The 15,126-nt window shown below is 32.5% G+C and overlaps 1 long non-coding RNA gene across 1 annotated transcript; it reads left to right on the forward strand.

The window, feature by feature from the left end:
- Positions 1 to 817: 817 nt before the first annotated feature.
- On the forward strand, positions 818 to 2,861 carry LOC132721899 (uncharacterized). The gene is made up of 3 exons (XR_009624538.1): positions 818 to 1,841; positions 2,103 to 2,275; positions 2,460 to 2,861. It is a non-coding gene; the product is annotated as an uncharacterized LOC132721899 (long non-coding RNA).
- Positions 2,862 to 15,126: the final 12,265 nt, after the last annotated feature.

Consider the following 15,126-nt stretch of genomic DNA (forward strand, 5'->3'; position numbering starts at 1 on the left):
ATGTTTACATGTTTTGTGCTTTAAATGATTGTGTTTCTTTCTTCAGTTTTTATAACAATATTTATACTGCGTTACTAACGCAGTAATGGTTATTTTTGCATATCTTAATCTCATTTTGGTAATTAACTTGGGTTGCATATGCCATTGATAACGTGTTAATTTCCTCCTTTTGGTTACTTCACAATGTTATGCTTTTAAATACATTTTCAAAAATTTCAAAAAAATATCATGAATCTGAAGGCATACTGGTTTAAACTGCTTTTGACTGGCCTTTACATGCAAAGTGTAATAAATACAGATACAGTAAAGTATCTGCAATAAACACAATTTGGGAGATTAAGAAGAGTAAAAAACCATAAAAAAGTTCAAATAACAAACAAAATTTAAAATGTTGCAGGTTCCGTTTGACTGTGCCTGTTCATGGACTGTACTGTCTAATGCAAACTACCGTCCACGCCCCCTGGCACCAGCTTAAGCAGAATTCAACATTTAAACATGAAAATTGTGAAATCTTTTTTTAAACATCCCCAGATACGTTCATACGATAGTTTTCATGGGATGTTCCATGCGACACTTTCGTGCCAGTCCATGAAAAGCGATGGTATTGTCCCCAAGTAAAAGAAAGCGTTTTGTTCTTGCTTCAGAAGTAGGAGAAAAAACTGAAACTGTTGTTGTAGAGGCTTTTACTCTACAGAGGGGCTCGCTGGAGGGGTCGCGGTGTATACGTCGTTTGCTTCTCGTGTTGTAACACGTATTGAACTTTGTCAGTGCATCATGTTAAAACTGACTTGAAGAACTTAATAATGGTATGCCTACTAGGGCTGGGTATTGATCAGAAATTTCCGATACGATACGCATTGCGATACAGACCAACGATACACAATACGTATTGACGATACAGTACAATGATGCTTCATTGTTAGGATGTACTTATTAAAAGTACTATTTACATTTCATAGCTGCCCTGGTGAAATATTATTGAATCTTTCTTATATCTGTTTTAGATTTTGACTTTGTTAATGATGATATATAATACAGAGCAGGTGCATAGGTACCTTAATTAGTACATTTGAGGTAATATTTTGAAAATGACATGATGGTCCCTTTTTTAGATAAAACAATTATTTTGAAAAAAAAATTAAAAAGCTTTGTAGAGAAATAATTCAATGCAAAAATATAATTATGTAAATACTACGAAAAGTTAACACAGAAAATAATTAAAACATCACTATTTATTATGACAGGAGTCTAGTACTGTCTACAAGTCAACTGTTCTAAATTATAAGATCTTTATAATAAAATCAAATTTTTGTAGAATTTGAATATATACGCTGAGAAAGTATTGGAACATTGAAAATTTTCTAACAAATCATGTTTTTTCTATCTTAAACGGTAAAATTACAATAAAAATATAAATATCATGTCATGATGTTGTGGTGTCGTAATCCGTAACGTAACGGGAAACGGTGTTTAGCTACAACTTCGCGCAGTCACATTTATTTAGTTAGCAAACTACATCTTGGAAAATCAATAAATTTGTTGGATTTATGTGTTCACAATAGACCCTTCTCAAATTATATGCATACCTGGAATTCCAGAACCAGAACCAGGTTTAAATGGCACGAATGTAAACACACTGACCACTCTTATCTCACTATATAGCCACGATGTCGGGTGTTAATAAAGAAAAGTTCTTATTATCATTTTTGTGTGCCAATGTGCTATTCTGATGGTAAATATAATTTACCATATTCCAAAGGATAAAGATTAAAAAAACACACAACAAATTATGGATGACTTAACTTTCTAAGATAAGAAGGGATAAAAGGTCATTGTAAAAGGTAAGCACCTAAAATAATATTTTGTAAACTTTGACCACTTTATGAACAGAATAATATTTTTGTAAAAATACAGATTTTGTATAATTAGAATAAAATAATGGGAGAACTGCTTGCTTTTAATCTAACAGTTATAACAATTTAAACTTGTAAATTGTAAATTATTATCAGTTCAAATATATGTTACAAATAGAGGATTGAAGCTGACTAATACATGTAGTTACCATATCACTCCTTATTATAAATATATGTTGTATATTTTAGGTCACTGAATCTACTGTGGTGTGTTCCAAACATTTTAAACTGAGGATTACAACTGGACTCCACTTAAAAATGGTTCTATTCCACCAGTGATTAATTTGGTTGAACAAACAACTCCAATTAAGAAGGCCACTTTTATGAAAAATTCTTTCACCAAAGAAAATGCTCATTGATAGGTAATTTTTATGATAAAGTCACTGATTTAACACACATATTCATCATTTCATTTAAAAACATATAATATAATGCTTATTTATGTTTAATAAATGTATTTGCTTTTAATATAGAAAAAAATCATTTAAATTCTCACTGATATTGAATAAATAATATGTTTTGGTAAAATATATAATTATCTTTCAGCATTGTCTATAATGAAGATGAAGAAGATAATGCAACAAGTACCAATTGCCAACCATCTACATCTTATGGGTCTACAGAAACACAGGAAGAAATATATATTTAAATGCTTCATGAGGCTTGAACTGGAGGAGACCAAAAAGATGTAAAGACCCTGCAACTCAGCTGAGTTTGTATTGAAATTACAAAGGAACATGCACACGTTCGCATTTGTGTCATTGTTACATGGATGCATGTCAGATGTTGAGATCTAATTGAACTTTTTGAAACTGGTGATGATGTGATGGTTTTTATATGTATATTTAAATTGGTTTTCAATAAAAAAAAGGATAATAAAAACAATATAATATTAGGGAGTATTAAAGTTTAGTCTTTATTAAAATTTTGAAATAAATAAGAAAATTCATTCTTTCTCTGTAATCTATGGCATTTCCCTTAATTATATTGCGCAATGGTAGTATTGGAAGTACAAATTAAAATTCATAAAGTACATGTATACATAGAATTTGGCTAGGCAGAAACTATAGTAAACGGTCTTTATAACTGAGTCAATAAATGTTTGATATAATCCACCCAATACACATCTGATAAAGATTTACCACAGGTCATTAGGGGCTTATCTGTAAGATTCAATTTGCAATTACCTTTATGTTGGCATCAAGAATCCATAAATAACAGAACAACAAAGATTATATAATACAAGACACCACATATTTATATCTATAAACCTTATATTATGTTAGGAAATATCTTTATGACAGCAAAATTGAAACCGAAAGTAAAAAAAAATCTCTTCTCTTACTCACCTCTTAAACCATAAATGGATACCTCATAAATATATTGAATTCTTTATAGAGAAATTAACTTTGTCTTGATTAATATATAACTCTATAAATGAGAAATTAATTTTAGGAGCCAAAGATAAGTCGATTTCATTGTATACACAGCTTATACTGGCTTATCAGCTTGCCAGTTATGCCTCGTTCTGGTTCATGTTCTAAAAATAGCTGTATAATATTAAGAATGGTCTATATGTGTTTAAAAAATTACAAGTAAATGTTTGGTCTAATACAAACTACTGCCGACCTGAAAGTAGTTTTTACCAGTGTTAGAAATAGGAGATTGAATGGCCGGATAAATTTTGACACGGATTTATCCGTCATTTTGTGTTTTGACATATTCTTTGTTCCACCTGAACTAATCAATGCAGCCTTTCAAATATTGATGAGGGCCTTCTTAACATTTACTTTAAAGGGGAAAATTTCCAACTTTTTTTGGACTTTTGGGGGCGGACATTTTAAAGCGTATTTTTAATGTTAAACCCAATATTTTTATAATTTGTTTTTAGGTTGTCCCCTTTTGTTTTTGGGTACAGCTAAACCTGAAAACCCGTCCCGTATTAAAAACGGAAAATCGAAAAAAATACCCGATTTCCGGTTTATTTTGATCCAGCCAATGCCAAATCAGTATATTTCTGAAAAATTTTTTTTAAGGGAAATTTTTCCGGGGTTTTTAATTTTGGTTTATAGAAGGGTAAAAAATATATTGTATAAAAAAAAAAAAATTTCCCAACCCATTTTACCCCGTTTCTCTTTTGTGTTGGTTGTTAAATACCCTTCCCATTTAAAAATTTTTACCCTAAAGTTTTTAGTAATTGAAAAAATTAATAAAATGGATAGTAAATCAAGTCGGTTTTATTACTCTTCACGCACGGAGATTTCATTTTATGAAGTTGCATCGTTAAGTTATTCATTTTTAATTTATAAAGTTAACAAAAATACAGTTTTTACAGTTGTTTGAGTTTATTTGGAAGTTAGGAACTTCACTCAGGTCCAGCGTTACGCCCGATTAAGCTCCGATTTACAAACGATAAAAACCAAAAGTATTCCGGCATTTAATCATCGAACCATTTCCCGTTTTTGAGTTTGCTTTCTGTCACCGATGGCCGTTTACACAGAAAACCTGAAATAAAATCACGCATGACAACCGATCATAATAGCGAGTAAATTTAAAATTAAATGACCGATTGGGGTCCGACCGTCTGTGTAACTGGGCCCTTAAGGAATAACAAAACAAATAAAACAATAAGAAAGAAGACAAACAAAATAAAATAATCGAAAGTTAATTCAACTAGCAAAGTCTAAATATTTTCATTTTCTTACATTTGCGTCCTCATATAGCTTTTTTATTTGTTAATATTAGAGATTTGTATAAAGCGATGGAATAATACATGTACGTTATTACATGCTTTAGGTTGAACGCCTCTAAATTCAATGTCGGCGTCTAGGCCTAGTAAGAGCTCATTCTATTTTAAGAATGTGCTCTATGTTTAAGAGATGACAAACTACAACCAGGTGATAATATAATACAAACTTCAATATTTTTATTTTGTTCCTTAGCAATGGGTACAAAATATCAGCAAAAAGACATGTACAGAAGAGCACAAAATTTATTTAATATGAATTCTGACTGATATTTTATAACAATTAAAGATAAATAAATAAATACGTTATTTTTCAAATTTGCAAACTTAAATTAGGAGATATTTTTGTTGTTGTTTTTTACAAATTACTATTATTTTTTGACAGATTAACCTCACGTAAGTTTTTACTGTTACCCAAAAAGGTAAAGTCAATGGTCCCTTTATTCCGATTTTATTACCCCTGTTTTTTTCGTAAGGGCAAATTTTTCCCAATAGGCCTCTGGAAGTTTTTTTTACTTTTAAATTTAAAGTGAAAAAACGGGGATTAAGAATTTTGAAACTGTTTACATGGGTAACGGGTATTTTTTAACATTTAAAAAATTGGGTAAAATGGTCTTAGGGTTTTCCTCATTGTTGAAGTGAAATATTATACCCGCCAGTTTTTGGGGCCAAATTTAGAAGGGTATTACCCTGGGGTATTTTTGTTTTTGTTTAAATAAGTGATAAATAGGGTTGTCGCCTCTTGAAAAGCCAATTGATGTTAGCTCAGTCTAGCAGTAGAAAAACCCGGGGGTAATGCCAAGTACTTGACGTACCGATCAATCCTGTAAAGTTTCACTGAAATAAAATGAGTGATATAAGAAAATCAATGCGGACAAATTAAAAGATAAAACACTCATTAAAATACCATAGCTCTGACAAATATCATTGAACCGGTAGAAAAGCCGATGATATGCACAACTAGACTTGGTACTTATCATTCCCGTAAAGTTTGAATGAAATTGCAACAATAGTTTCTGAGGAGTAACCCGGGCAAACTTTTGTGTAGCTGGCAACACCTGAACATAACACCTTTTTATTAAAGGACCATAACATGACCAAAAGTCATTCAAACGGAAATTTTCAACATTCAAATTTATTTTAAAACAAGCATATTTTACACCTAAAGCTTTTAAAAAGAAAACGAGCAAAATTACCAAAGCAAAAGTCAAATAACAGAAAAAAAGTTTAAAAACAAACCATTAACGAACGAAGTAACAAGTAGAACATGTACAACAGAACATGTAATTATGCATGTTTACTAAAGGAACATACTCAATGTAGTTTTGAGGAAATTAAAGTCATTTGCGTTTTAAAATAAACTACTAAATTGAAATGTCCTTGCAAACTGCTTCAGTGTTTTTTTCCGGGAATAGCGGTTTGAACAGGCGCCACTGTACACTTGAAATTCCAGGCCCGCACTGATATCTTCCTGCCGTGTTGGCCTTTTTCCAGACAGATAAAACAAAACTTCTGACCACATGGGCACTGCATTTGTTTGCACTGCTCTTTATGCTGAATAAGTAGACCGCATGTCGGACAGGCACGTATAGCTGGGCAGTTTTGGGACGCCTCTACAACCATTTTTCTTAGGGACACAATTTTCAATAATGGCGCAGACGCGGATCTTTGCCCGTGCATACAAAATTTCCACAATCTTTCGTGTCGCTTGTTAACCATGTTCGCAGACAGAACCAGCATAATTCATACAATTTCCCTTTTTCCGCGTGCATCATTGGACAAATAACACGTTTGATCCGCCTTGTTCCTCTCTCAGCAAAAGGACTACATTTTGGACATTCGTGAATACTCACTGCCTTTTCTTAAATAGTTTTCAGTAACTTCGTCTCGAATTCTTTCATCTCTCACTGGGTAATCACAGCAAAGCCTTTTCACGTAAACAATTTTCCATATCTGATGAGAAATGGGCGCGTCTTGTCGATGCCTAATACGGACCATCGAAATTTCGAACAATTTACCAGTGTTTTAAAAGGACTCCGACAAAAAAGTTGTGAGAGTTTCGGGGCCGGGAAATTTTAAATTGGCCCGAATGGAAACAATCTTATTTTAAAGCGATAAATATAATACAAGAATTAAACTGGGGAAAAGGGGACAAACAATGGCATGTAAAGTGCAAAAGAATGTAACTAAAACATAGAAGGAAATATTTTTTTTTAATCAATTGTAGCAAATGAATTTCTGCCTTCTTTACAGTGACTTTGAAGTGTTTGATATGCGGAAACCATTAATAAGTTAACGGAAAAAAAATAATTAAATGTTTTAAGTGTTCATCAGTATATTTTAAGAATATGTCATGTATAGTGCAAAAATGTAATCAAAACATAAAAGGAAAATCTTTAAAAATCAATTGTAATTACTGGATTTCTGCCTTCTTTACAGTTTTTTAACAAACTTTTTTATATGCGGAAACCATTAATACATTACAGCAACATTTTTAAAATGTTTTATCAAGAAATTATGTAATTTTTGTGTGTGTGTGTGCGTGTGCGTGTGTGTGCGTGTGCGTGTGTGCGCGCGCGCGCGCGCGTGTGTGTGTGTGTGCGTGCGTGTTTCTTTTTCCACAAAAAAATGAAATGAGGCAAGGTCAATTTGAGTCTGACATTCATACATATCTGATCCTAGAGAATGTTTTGTCATTATATGAAGTCAATCCATTCAAAGTTATAGCTAGTTACAGCAAAAAATGCAATTTCACTTATTTGTCATTCAATGTTAAGATCATTTACAAGTTAAAGTCTGACTGGTTAACTTCACTTAAAGGTCTTTCCTAGAAGATTGTTATGTTAAGTTTGAAGACAATCCATTTAACAAAAAAAAAACAAAACAAAAAAACAAAAGTATAACCGATAATAGCAAAAATAAGCAAAAATTAAGCAAAGTTTCGAAACTTAACATTTAAGGTCAAGGTATTTATAAATTGGGGTTTGTCGGGTTTTTAACATAAAGGGTTCTTTTTAAAAAGGGTTGTTGAGCCCAAGTATGTTTGAATTGCTTTTTTTTTAAGCCGCGTTTTTTAACAGAGATTGTTACAGGACAGAAAATTTAAATTAAACAGCTGCCCTGTTTATATAGCCGGGTCGAAAAATTTGCAAAAAACGTGAAAAAAGATATAAGTAATTAGATAATACGGGCAGTAGAGACACGGGGGTCATAATTTTAAATGTGGGTAAGTCGGGTCACTTTGCTTCCTTTAAGTCAGTTTATAGTTGCATCCGCGGAAAGGGAAATGCATAATGAAATAAGTCGACTGTGATAAAGACTACCCTGTGAAAAAATTTCCCTTTGAAAAAAAAATTAAAATTTTTTCCCCCCAATTAAACTTCTTTTTAGAATGGCAAGAAGTTTTACTTCTTAAATAAGACCACACATGCATTTTAGATTGTATTTCCTTTGGTGGTTTTTTGTCCCAACAAGCTTGAACTTTATTTTTTAAGTTACATGGAAAACAAAATTATTATTAGCAGATATTTCAGGTTTGGAATTTAAAGGGTTGGCCCCAAAGGGCCCAGTAAATTAATTTAAAACCCCAGGGGGTTCCTATTTTCAAAAAAAAGTGGAAAATTTCCCCATGACCCTTTTATAATTGTAGGTTTTTTTATAAATACAAAACTTTAATAAAGTAATTTCAGGACATTTTTCTTATAATTTATTAACATTTTTAATCAATCATAATTATTTCCATAAGATCATGTGTATTTAGATTATGTAAGATTATAACATTGTGTCAAACAAACCACACATTTTTAAGAAGAGGAGAGACATAACATATTATTAACAGTAATTTTCCTTTATTGGCCATATATCTTTTTATTTTTCTATATTATTAAATGAATTTGTTATTCTTATATTTAAATTAATAATTTATACATTCACAATTATTTTAAATTGTAAATTTTATGGTTTATATAGCTTAATTAAGTAAGTTTAGTTGCCTATTAAAAAACAAGTATTGGTCAAATTTTCTAAGTTTCCCCTTGTTCTATACAAGGCATTGGAGTTTATGTTAAATTTAATGAAAATCGTTCATTAGTTGATTTATAAATTTATCATAAGGATGACCATATCTTTTTTAATTTTCCAATTGAAAATTGATGGGGTTTCTTATTGGTCGGGTCCAAATAGGATATATAGGATAATACTGTTTTTGTAGTTAAAATAACAATTAAATTGTCGAGGGGAAGAAGGAGCCAGGATTATTAAAAGAACCATCATGATTTTTATATTAAAACTAACTTTGGGGTTTCTTAGTCCAACAGTTATATGTTTATAATTTAAATTTAATTAAACTAGATATTTTTAGAAGGAAAGATTCCCCCGGAACATTTTCCCGCTAATTTCATAAAATTTTTTCGAAGTTCAGGGGAAAAAAGCTAAGAACGCACTCAAATGACAAAAGAAGATTTTTGACCTTTACCCCAAAAAAAAAAGTAGAATTAAAACAAATTTTTAAAATTTTGCAATTTAATGCCAATTTAAATTTATATTTTTTTAAATTTAAAAAAACTTATAGGCAAAAAGTAAAAACTCCCAGGCGGATTTGATTTTGATTTTTTGTATTTAAAAAAAACCCTTTAAATTTAAAACAATTTAAAATGGTGGCCCATTTACGGGTTTTGATAAGATTAAAAACTGTTACTTTTTTGATTCAAAGAATCTTACGTCGGGAATTTTTTTTTTAGTCCTTCCCAGAAAACTTATAAAAACTCTTCTAAAAAAAAAAAACCAAAAAAAACGGGGGTTCCCCATATATGGCACCGTATTTGCGTTAATGAAAAATTTTTGTGATAGAAACCACATTATAAAGGGGGCAAGGTTTTAAAGAAAAATGTTGCCCAAATAAAATTTTGTATTTTGGGCTTTTCATCGATTTGTTTTAAGAAAACATGAACGGGGGGTTTTTCCATTCCATTTAATTTTTATTTATCTTTTGTTTTAACGGGCTTTTTAACGATTTTTAAAAAAAACTCAAAGGGGAAAAATAAAATTTTTTTGTCTTTTTTTTGTTTTTCATATTTGTTGTTTTTTTTTTCCGAATGTTTTTAAACCCTTTACAACAGAGTATCATTGCTTGGGGGGTGGCGCTGGGGAAAAAGTTGCCCCGTTTTTTTCAACCCCTTTTGGGGGTTGTTTTTTTTTTTTTGGTCCTTTTGGGAATAAAATTTTTTCCTGAAAAAATTTAAAAATTTGACGAATTGGGTTTTCCGGTCAAAGCCGGTGCTGGGGGCCCTGAGGGATTTGCACCTTATCCTTTAAAAACCCTTCAAATTTTTTAACAGACTTTCAATCAAAAAACCCCCCGGGGCTACCCCCTTTTTTTTCTTTAAAATTTTTGTCGATATTAAGATTCCCCACGGGGGTCCTTCTTTGGGGTTTTTTTAAAGTTTTTTTGTTCTATTTAATTTTAATTAGGGAAGAAAAAGCGCCAAAAAAATTTAAAATCGTCGATTGCCTTTTTGTTTTTAAACGACCCGTTGGTTTTAAAATTTATGTGGGGTTCCCAAAGGGTCCCATAAAATTTTTCAAACTTTGCGTTAACAGAAAAATTTTAAGAAAAACTTTAAAAGAAAATTTATTTTTAATGAAACGTGGCCTCAAAAGTTTTTTTGCCCCAAAATTTTTGGGGAAATTAAAAAACTATGGTTGATTTTACTTCTCAGTTAAAAAATCTTTGGATTTTTTTCCCCACCAAGTTTAAAATTTCCCCCAAAAAAAGGGTTTTTCAGAGTATTTTCTTTTAAACAAAGCCAATATTAGCCGTAATAAATAAAAATAAAATTAAAAAGGGTTTCGTTTTTTGGAAAAAAGGGTAAACGTCCAAAAACTGGGGAAAAATTGAAGCTTTTAGTGCCTTTGGGTACCCCCGTGATTCTTTTTTTAGGTGCTTGTGACTTTAATTATATTCCCTTTGGGGAAAATTAAAAAAAAACAGATTGTCAATTAAGCCCCTTTTGTTTAAAAGGTTTTTAACTAGTAAAACCAAGTTTCCCAACCCGAGAAACGCTCCTCCCTTTAAACCCTTTCCTTTACCATTCTAAAAATGATTTTTTTTTTGTTGGGTGGTTATTTACAAAAGATTTATAATTTTGGGGGGCCCTTCGTTAATTTCACGTTTTTTGGATTGGGTCACTCGGGATATTGACTTTAACAAACCAAAATAAGGGGCGGACAATACGAAAAGGGTGTCACGAAAACGAGAAGATGAAAATTTTGAAGAATTGGGAAAAGCGAAAAGTGGGAAAGAAACTCGTGATTTGAATTTCAATCAAAAGATATACTCCTAAGTGATTCAAAGCGATGGAAAGGCCCCCTTCTAAAAAGGGTAATTAAAACCAAAAAAGCGACCCGTTGCAAGTTGTTTATCTGATTGGACAGGCCCCGAGGTGATCATCGTTTTTTGTTGCATTTAAAGTTTTTTTTGGGGGTTTTTTTTCGCTAGAGTCTACTTTATAGAAAACAATTTACCTACGAATATATAAATACAGATTACGTTTTGTGTTTAGTTGTTTACGATGGTTTTTTTTGATTAGGAAAAAAATTAAGCTTTTCCGATCCCCGGGCTTGTGTATCAAAGTTTTCGTTTGGGAAATTTCCCTACAAAAACATTGGGTTAAAATAAAGGTTAAATAAAGAAAATCGCTTTGGGGGGGGGGGGCCCCAAAAACCCTTTTTTTCAAATTTTAAAGGGGGGTATGTTTCTGTAAAGTTTTTAACCATTGTTTTATGTTTTTAAGGGGTGACCAAACCAAATATCTTTAGAGTCATTTAAGAACACAACAAAATTATATTTCTGAATAAAAATTTTATTTTCCAATCACAAATTTTTGTTTTTTTCTGTAAGCTTTACTGTACCCAAGTAACCACAATGCCCGTTTAAATTTGATTGCCCATGTGTTCCCCAAAAAGGGGTTTTGAACTATTTTGGGGGTAGCAGAACAGGCATTTCCCCTTTAAAACCTTTCAACCCATCAAGGGTAGTCCCCATAAATTAATCCTTTGTTTTGGGAAAATTTTTTGCTTTTGGGCAACCTTGGCTGACATTTAAGCAATAACAAGCCCGTAAGTCTGATATATTGATTTACTATCCAGGGTTGTTGAATCTTCAAAGAAATAAAGTAGAAAAAATAAAATGTTGTCTGGAAAATCGCACAAAAATCAATATTTTTGTCTCATTGAATCATTTTTGCAGTAAAATTTCAGCATTTCACAATTTGAAAAATAATCATGGACAATAACCATAATTGTGCTGGAAATGTTAGATAATTCTTATTGACAACCCTTCTTCCTTATAAGCAGTGCAGCAATTCATGTATTGTAATTGGTTTAAATAGTCAAGATTTTAGGCCATGGTACTAGTATGCTATATTTTCAATTACAGAAATAAGTCAATTTCATCATCATCATGTGTTGCAATACCACTACCAGGGGACATCAAAAAATGACCTGGACTTCAGTGCATAATGCAGAGGAGAGTAAGTACACCATTTTGTCGAAAGTGACAGGTTATAATAATACCTTTCAAAATTGCTATATAGCTATATACTTGCGTAACTTATTTACTTATATAATTCATATAAAAAACTGATTAATCTTAAAATACTGCTGAATTCATGTTTTTTTATTAGTTTATTGAACCAATTAATGGATATATACATGTCAACATGTGATCCATATATATCATGATCAGATATTCATATGATTTAAATATTAAACAATTATGACATTTTTTAAGTGGCATATAATACTGTATTAGAAGAAGAAAAAAAAAACCATGCATTACATGGTTAATTTTGGTCCAATTGAAAGATTTTGGTGTCATCTTAAATGATGATTTTGATATTTGTATGACTCCATAATATTATAATAGGTAATTGTTCACTGAGGTGAAAAAATATTAGAGGGTCATTATACTGTAGGTCTTAAATCCACTTGTGAAAAAATATATATGAGCCGCGTCATGACAAAACCAACATAATGGTTTTGCGACCAGCATGGATCCAGACCAGCCTGCGCATCCGCGAAGTCTGATCAGGATCCATGTTGTTCGCTTACAAACCCTATAACAAGTAGAGAAACAGATAGCGAACAGCATGGATCCTGATCAGACTGCGCGGATGCGGAGGCTGGTCTGGATCCATGCTGGTCGCAAACGCACTATGTTGGTTTTGTCTTATTTTAATTTATATTTGACAATTTCATATTTATACTGCACAGATGATTTAGGATAACATTTTGTTAGGCTGGTCTGCAGATTGTCCAATGATCCATATGTTTGTATGATTCACTCTTTAGATAGCGTTCATCATCATCATCATCATCATCATCATCACAACCATCACAGTATACAAGCACACTATAAACACATTAGGCCCTGATTTTGATATGGTCACCCAAGATCTACCCTTCTTAAAAATATGCCCGACCCTACCGTTTTGTTAGGTCTTGAAAAAATATATTGCACTTCGTTTATTTGAAGAGGTACGGTGGGGACTGGTTTTATCGACCTATAGTAACAAAAACAACCGAACGTAGGGAGTTAAGAACTGTAACGTTGAAGAGTTAAAACTGATGTTCTTGTGCCATCCGGGAACATTATTCGAGGTTTCAATATCAATATCTGACAAGGGCCTATGGATGATTCTCAATGACAACAGTGTCTAAACATTTTCTCCAGAAACTGAACAGGATTATAAAAAAATCAAACCTACCCTAGCTATACCTGGAGAGCATGTTACCCTAACAACACATTTTATGGCCTAATTCACCTTTCATATAGGTATTTTGTTATTATTCTTTTTCAAATTTTTAAGTTATAAACTTAAATAAATAAATAATAGTTTATTTAATTATAAATGTGTCTCACATACTAGTTGAAGAGATACATTTAACTCTGACACTAACTCACATATTTTTTGCAAAATCTTAATTATTTTTGAAATATTGAATTTGACACACTTCAACAACTTTCGATTCAAGGACTTAACATTCCACTAAAGATATTATATATCGGAATTGAAACTGACACTTTTTTAAAGTCTGAATGAACATTGTGGTGGCTGATTTGTGCTATTTAATGTTTTCGCCCCGCGACCCCGCCAAGCGAAAAGTCGAGAATTAACAAGTTAAAATGGGGGAGGTTACATGTATATTGCGCCAAAAAGCGTACTGTTCGTCTTGTTCCCGCCAAATTTTTCTAAAAAATCTCGACTCTTCGCTCCGTGCTCCCACTTATGAGCGTGTTTTCGCTCAGCGGCCACGCCGTTTAGGTTGTTAAAATCTCGACATGTCGCCTCGCCCCCTCCCCCCCCCGCTTATAAGGGTGTTTTCGCCACGCGACCGAACCAAGCGGAAAGTCGAGAATTAACAAGTTAAAATGGCGGAGGCACGGAGCGAAAACTCGCTTATAAGTGTAGGCGCCGGGCGAAAATTCGAGAATCTATTGTAATACGGCGGGCTGCGAAGCAAAATATGTATTGTTATATGGCACTTATAAATGTGCTGTTGTCAGCGCCCCCTTCAAATTATTAATAATAAGATCAACTTTGTGCTCGGTGCCCCCGCTATAAAGAGTGTTTTCGCTCCGTAACCCCGTCGTTTTAGTAGTTAAAATCTCGACTTTTCGTCCGCGTAACGTTTATAAGCCTGTTTTCGCGCCGCAACCTCGCCTTGCAAAAAGTCTAGGATAAAGAAAATGGCGGGGGTGCGGATTAAAATCACGCTTAGTATTTTGGGGAGGGGCGAGATTTAATAAAAAGATTTTAACTACTATAACGGCGGGGTGCGGAGCGAAAAAACGCTTACAAACGGGACACCTAGAGAAGAGTCGAGCTTTTAAAGAATGATTTGTTACTTTCAGACAATTTGACATGTAATCGCCGAGGGCAATTACATTTTTACAACTGTTGTCTGGGTTTATCAATCAGCAGTCAATTAGAGTAACTTTTTTGAAATCAGAAATATTTGATGCTTTTTTCCCCGCCTCTTCAAACTATTTTTCGCCATTTGCGCCATTTTCTGTATTTTTAAGATTATTTGTAACTGTTTATTTGATTACTTTTTAAAAAAAGTACAAAAATGTCAAGCGTTGTCCCTGTTCGACGGTGGCTCTTGTAATAAACAAAAAAGTTTCAGACTTAATCCTGATAATGATATCAATTATTGCAATGATTATTGTTTTGGGCAAAGACTGGAATATTAGTTCGTACATCAGTACAAGGGAAACCTTCCGTTTTTTTTCTGTCTTATCTCACGGCCACGAGCTATACATAAGATAAAATGCTATCTAGTTCCCACGAGATACAACTAAGAAGGAAAAATTGTTATGATGTGGCCACGAGATATTACTCAGAAGAAAACAACATAAAATTCGCTATCTCGTTCCCACAATTTAACCGGCCAATCAGCTTTTTA

Source organism: Ruditapes philippinarum, unplaced genomic scaffold (genome assembly GCF_026571515.1).
Source record: "Ruditapes philippinarum isolate M1 unplaced genomic scaffold, ASM2657151v2 ctg15584_1_1_1_1, whole genome shotgun sequence".
Taxonomy (NCBI): Eukaryota; Metazoa; Mollusca; class Bivalvia; order Venerida; family Veneridae; genus Ruditapes; species Ruditapes philippinarum.